At 39.1% G+C, this 6,790-nt stretch overlaps 1 non-coding gene across 1 annotated transcript; it reads right to left on the minus strand.

The window, feature by feature from the left end:
- Window positions 1-1,105: 1,105 nt before the first annotated feature.
- LOC112732121 (small nucleolar RNA R71) lies at window positions 1,106-1,213 on the minus strand. Its single transcript, XR_003167858.1, has one exon. It is a non-coding gene; the product is annotated as a small nucleolar RNA R71 (small nucleolar RNA).
- Between the last annotated feature and the right edge of the window lie 5,577 nt (window positions 1,214-6,790).

Consider the following 6,790-nt stretch of genomic DNA (forward strand, 5'->3'; position numbering starts at 1 on the left):
TAAAATCATATCTTCTAGTTTCTTATTAGTCAAGTAATCAACTTTAATTTCAAAAATCAAATATTTTCAATTTCCTTTTCAAACCTTTTTCAAAATGATCTTCAATCATATCTTTTTAAAAATCAATTTCAAAATCTTTTCTAACTTCCTATCTTTTCAAATTTGATTTTCAAATCTTTTTATTTTTTTTCAATTAACTACCTGACTTTTTGTTTGATTTTAAAAGTTTTCTATTTCAATCATATTTTTTTCAAAACCACCTAACTAATTTCCTCTCTCTAATTCGAAAACTCCTCCCCTCTTTTTCAAAATTCCTTTTAATTAACTAGTTATTTTAAATTTTAATTTAATTTTATTTCTTCTCTTAATTTTCGAATTCTAAATAATAATTAAAATTAAAACAAAAATAGTTTTCCTTTTATTTTAATTTAAATTCGAATTTTTCTCTTCTCCTTCTTCTATTCTTCTCTTCTCCTTCTTCTATTCTTCTCTTCTTCTACTCACATAAAGGAATCTCTATACTGTGACATAGAGGATTCCATATTTTCTTTGTTCTCTTCTCTTTCATATGAGCAGGAACAAGGATAAAGGCATTCTTGTTGAAGCTGATCCTGAACCTGAAAGGACTCTTAAGAGGAAACTAAGAGAAGCTAAAGCACAATACTCTGAAGAGGACCTAACTGAAATTTTCAAAACAGAGAAAACAGCTATGGCTGAACCCAACAACAACAAGGCAAGGAAGGTGCTTGGTGATTTTACTACACCAACTTCCAATTTCTATGGAAGAAGCATCTCAATTCCTGCCATTGGAGCAAACAACTTTGAGCTTAAGCCTCAATTAGTTTCTCTAATGCAACAGAATTGCAAGTTTCATGAACTTCCAATGGAAGATTCTCATCAGTTCTTAGCTGAATTCTTGCAAATCTGTGACACTATTAAGGCCAATGGAGTTAACCCTGAGGTCTACAGGCTTATGCTTTTCCTTTTTGCTGTAAGAGACAGAGCTAGAACATGGTTAGATTCACAACCTAAGGAAAGCCTGAACTCTTGGGAAAAGCTTGTCAGTGCTTTCCTGGCCAAATTCTTTCCACCTCAAAAGATGAGCAAGCTTAGAGTGGAAATCCAAACCTTCAGACAGAAGGAAGGTGAGTCCCTCTATGAAGCTTGGGAAAGATATAAGCAATTGATCAAAAGATGTCCTACTGACATGCTTCCAGAATGGAGCATCATATGTATATTCTATGATGGTCTGTCTGAGTTGTCAAAAATGTCATTGGACCATTCTGCAGGAGGATCTCTTCATCTGAAAACCCCTGCAGAAGCTCAGGAACTCATTGAAATGGTTGCAAATAACCAGTTTATGTACACCTCTAAGAGGAATCCTGTGAACAATGGGACGTCTCAGAAGAAGGGAGTTCTTGAAATTGATACTCTGAATGCCATATTGGCTCAAAACAAAATATTGACTCAGCAAGTCAATATGATTTCTCAGAGTCTGAATGGATTGCAAGCTGCATCCAACAGTACTAAAGAAGCATCTTCTGAAGAAGAAGCTTATGATCCTGAGAACCCTGCAATGGCAGAGGTGAATTACATGGGAGAACCCTATGGAAACACCTATAATCCTTCATGGAGAAATCATCCAAATTTCTCATGGAAGGACCAACAGAAGCCTCAACAAGGCTTCAACAATAATGGTGGAAGAAATAGGTTTAGCAATAGCAAGACTTTTCCATCATCTTCTCAGCAACAGAAAGAGAATTTTGAATAGAGCCATTCTGGCCTGGCAACCATAGTCTCTGATCTATCTAAGACCACACTAAGTTTCATGAATAAAACAAGGTCCTCCATTAGAAATTTGGAGGCACAGGTGGGTCAGCTGAGTAAGAAGATTACTGAAACTCCTCCCAGTACTCTCCCAAGCAATACGGAAGAAAATCCCAAGAGAGTGCAAGGCCATAACCATGACTAACATGGCCGAACCTGGAGAGAGTGAGGAGGACGTGAGTCTTAGTGAGAAAAGCCTCATGGGACATCCTCTGGACAGAAAGTAGTTTCCCTTTGAGGAACTAAAGGAATCTGAGGCTCATACAGAGACCATAGAGATTCCATTGAACTTCCTTCTGCCATTCATGAGCTCTGATGAATATTCTTCCTCTGAAGAGGATGAAGACATCACTGAAGAGTAAGTTGCTATGTATCTAGGAGCAATCATGAAGCTAAATGCCAAGTTGTTTGGTAATGAGACTTGGGAGGATGAACCACCCCTTGTTCACCAATGAACTGAGTGCATTAATGAGGCAGACATTACCTCAGAAGAAATCGGATCTCGGAAAATTCTTCATACCTTGTACCATAGGCACCATGACCTTTGAGAAGGCTCTGTGTGACCTGGGGTCAGGGATAAACCTCATATCACTCTCTGTAATGGAGAAACTGGGAATCTTTGAGGTACAAGCTGCAAGAATCTTATTAGAGATGGCAGACAAATCAATGAAACAGGCTTATGGACTAGTAGAGGACGTGCTAGTAAAGGTTAAAGGCCTTTACATCCCTGCTAATTTCATAATCCTAGACATTGGGAAGGATGAGGATGAATCCATCATCCTTGGCAGACCCTTCCTAGCCACAACAAAAGCTATGATTGATGTTGACAGAGGAGAGTTGGTCCTTCAGTTGAATGAGGACTACCTTGTTTTCAAGACTCAAGGTTCTTCTTCTGTAACCATGGAGAGGAAGCATGAAAAGCTTCTTTCAATACAGAGTCAAACAAAACCCCCACATTCAAACTCTAAGTTTGGTGTTGGGAGGCCACAACCAAACTCTAAGTTTGGTGTTGAGAGGCCCCAACCTTGCTCTGATTATCTGTGATGCTCCATGAGAGCTCACTGTCAAGCTATTGACATTAAAGAAGCGCTTATTGGGAGGTAACCCAATTTTATTTCATGATATTTATTTATTTTCCATTATTATTTTATGTTTTCTTTAGGTTGATGATCATGTGAAGTTACAAAAACAACTGAAAAACCAAAAATAGAATAAAAAACAGCATTAAAAACAGCTCACCCTGGAGGAAAAGCTTACTGGCGTTTAACGCCAGAAAGAAGCATCAAGCTGGCGTTAAATGCCAGAAACAAGCTACAGATTGGCGTTTAACGCCAGAAACAAGCACCAAGTTGGCGTTAAACGCCAAAAAAGAGAGAAAAGTTGGCGTTTAACGCCAGAAACAAGCAACAACCTGGCATTAAACGCCAGGATTGCAGTCTAAGGGCATTTACACGCCTAAATGGAGCAGGGATGCTAAGTCCTTGACCCCTCAGGATCTGTGGATCCCACAGGATCCCCACCTACCCCACCTCTCTCTCTCTTCTTCACACCTTTCCATAACACTCTTCCCCAAATACCCTTCACCAATCACCTCCATATCTCTTCCCCAAATACCCTTCACCAATCACCTCATTCACTCTTCCCCAAAAACCCCACCTACCTCCAAATTCAAAATCCTTTCCCTCCCAAACCCAACCCTAATACACAAAACCTAACCCTCCCCCACTCCTATATATACCCCTCACCACTCCTTCATTTTCACACATTACAATTACTACTTATACCCCCTTGGCCAAATTCACCCTCTCCCTCCATCTCCTTTATTTTCTTCTTCTTCTCCTTCATTCTTTCTTATTTGCTCGAGGACGAGCAAACCTTTTAAGTTTGGTGTGGTAAAAGCATTGCATTTTGTTTTTCCATAACTATTTATGGCACCTAAGGCCGGAGAAACCTCTAGAAAGAGGAAAGGGAAGGCAATTGCTTCCACCTCCAAGTCATGGGAGATGGAGAGATTCATCTCAAAGGTCCATCAAGACCACTTCTATGAAGTTGTGGCCAAGAAGAAGGTGATCCCTGAGGTCCCTTTCAAGCTCAAAAGGAGTGAGTATCCGGAGATCCGACATGAGATTAGAAGAAGAGGATGGGAAGTTCTCTCCAGTCCTATTCAACAAGTCGGAATCTTAATGGTTCAAAAGTTCTATGCAAACGCATGGATCACTAAGAACCATGATCAAAGTATGAACCCGAATCCAAAAAATTGGCTTACAATGGTTCGGGGGAAATACTTAGATTTCAGTTCGGAAAATGTAAGGTTGGCGTTCAACTTGCCAATGATACAAGAAAATGCACGCCCCTACACTAGAAGGGTCAACTTTGATCAAAGGTTGGACCAAGTCCTCATGGACATATGTGAGGAAGGAGCTCAATGGAAAATTGACTCAAGAGGCAAGCCGGTTCAATTGAGAAGGCATGACCTTAAGCCTGTAGTTAGAGGATGGTTGGAGTTCATCCAACGCTCTATCATTCCTACTAGCAACCGTTCCAAAGTAACTGTGGATCGGGCCATTATGATCCATAGTATCATGATTGGGGAGGAAGTGAAAGTTCATGAGATTATACCTCAAGAACTCTACAAGGTGGCTGACAAGTCTTCCACTTTAGCAAGGTTAGTCTTTCCTCACCTCAATTGTCACCTCTGCAATTTGGCTGGGATTGTCATAGAGGGAGACATCCTCATTGAAGAGGACAAGCCTATCACTAAAAAGAGGATGGATCAAACAAGAGAGCCCACTCATGGACCTCAACAAGAGCATGAGGAAATTCCTCATCATGAAATCCCTGAGATGTCTCAAGGGATGCACTTTCCTCCACAAAACTATTGGGAGCAAATTAACACCTCCCTAGGAGAATTAAGTTCCAACATGGGACAACTAAGGGTGGAGCACCAAGAGCATTCTATCCTCCTCCAGGAAATTAGAGAAGATCAAAGAGCTATGAGGGAGGAGCAACAAAGGCAAGGAAGAGACATTGAGGAGCTAAAGCACTCCATAAGATCTTCAAGAGGAAGAACTAGCCGCCATCACTAAGGTGGACCCGTTCTTTAATTTCCTTGTTCTTTATTTTTCTGTTTTTCGTTTACTATGCCTTATGTTTATTTATGTTTGTGTCTTTATTACATGATCACTAGTGTCTAAGTGTCTATGTCTTAAAGCTATGAATGTCCTATGAATCCATCACCTTTCTTAAATGAAAAATGTTTTTAATCACAAAAGAACAAGAAGTACATGATTTCGAATTCATCCTTGAAATTAGTTTAATTATTTTGATGTGGTGACAATACTTTTTGTTTTCTGAATGAATGCTTGAACAGTACATATGTCTTTTGAATTTGTTGTTTATGAATGTTAAAATTATTGGCTCTTGAAAGAATAATGAAAAAGGAAAAATGTTATTGATAATCTAAAAAATCATAAAATTGATTCTTGAAGCAAGAAAAAGCAGTGAAAAACAAGACTTGCGAAAAAAATGGCGAAAATAAAAGAAAAAAAAGAAAGAAAAAGAAAAAGCAAGCAGTAAAAGCCAAGAGCTCTTTAAACCAAAAGGCAAGAGCAAAAAGCTAGTAACCCTTTAAACTAAAAGGCAAGGGTAAAAAGGATCCATGGCTTTAAGCCTTAATGGATAGGAGAGCCCAAAGGAATAAAATCCTGGCCTAAGCAGCTAAACCAAGTTGTCCCTAACAATATGCTTGTGGCGTGAAGGTGTCAAGCAAAAAGCTTGAGACTGAGCGGTTAAAGTCGTGGTCCAAAGCAAAAAAGAGTGTGCTTAAGAACCCTGGACACCTCTAATTGGGGACTCTAGCAAAGCTGAGTCACAATCTGAAAAGGTTCACCCAGTTATGTGTCTGTGGCATTTATGTATCCGGTGGTAATACTGGAAAAAAAAGTGCTTAGGGCCACGGCCAAGACTCATAAAGTAGCTGTGTTCAATAATCAACATACTGAACTAGGAGAATCAACAACACTATCTAAATTCTGAGTTCCTATAGATGCCAATCAATCTGAACCTCAAAGGATAAAGTGAGATGCCAAAACTGTTCAGAGGCAAAAAGCTACTAGTCCTGCTCATCTAATTGGAGCTAAGTTTCATTGATATTTTGGAATTTATAGTATATTCTCTTCTTTTTATCCTATTTGATTTTCAGTTTCTTGGGGACAAGCAACAATTTAATTTTGGTGTTGTGATGAGCGGATAATTTATACGCTTTTTGACATTGTTTTTAGTATAATTTAATTAGTTTTTACTAAGTTTTTATTAGTTTTTATGCAAAATTCACATTTCTGGACTTTACTATAAGTTTGTGTGTTTTTCTATGATTTCAGGTATTTTCTGGCTGAAATTGAGGGACCTGAGCAAAAATCTGACTCAGAGGCTGAAAAAGGACTGCAGATGTTGTTGGATTCTGACCTCCCTGCACTCGAAATGGATTTTCTGGAGCTACAGAAACCCAATTGGCGCAATCATAATTGCGTTGGAAAGTAGACATCCAAGGATGTCCAACAATATATAATAGCCCATACTTTGCCCGAGTTTTGACGACGCAAACTGGCGTTCAAACGCCAACTTCCTGCCCCATTCTGAAGTTAAACGCCAGAAACAGGTTACAAACCAGAGTTAAACGCCACAAACAGGCTGCAACCTGGCGTTTAACTCCAAGAGAAGTCTCTACACGTGTAAAGCTCAATGCTCAGCCCAAGCACACACCAAGTGGACCCTGGAAGTGGATTTTTGCATCATTTACTTATTTTCTGTAACCCTAGCTACTAGTTTAGTATAAAAACTACTTTTAGTGATTTATTTCACATCTTTTGATCATTTTTGAGACTATCTTTGTATCACTTTTGATCTCTTGATCACGTTTAGGGGGCTGGCCATTCGGCTATGCCTGGACCATTATCACTTATGT

The sequence above is a fragment of the Arachis hypogaea genome, chromosome 12 (genome assembly GCF_003086295.3).
Source record: "Arachis hypogaea cultivar Tifrunner chromosome 12, arahy.Tifrunner.gnm2.J5K5, whole genome shotgun sequence".
NCBI classification, from domain to species: domain Eukaryota; kingdom Viridiplantae; phylum Streptophyta; class Magnoliopsida; order Fabales; family Fabaceae; genus Arachis; species Arachis hypogaea.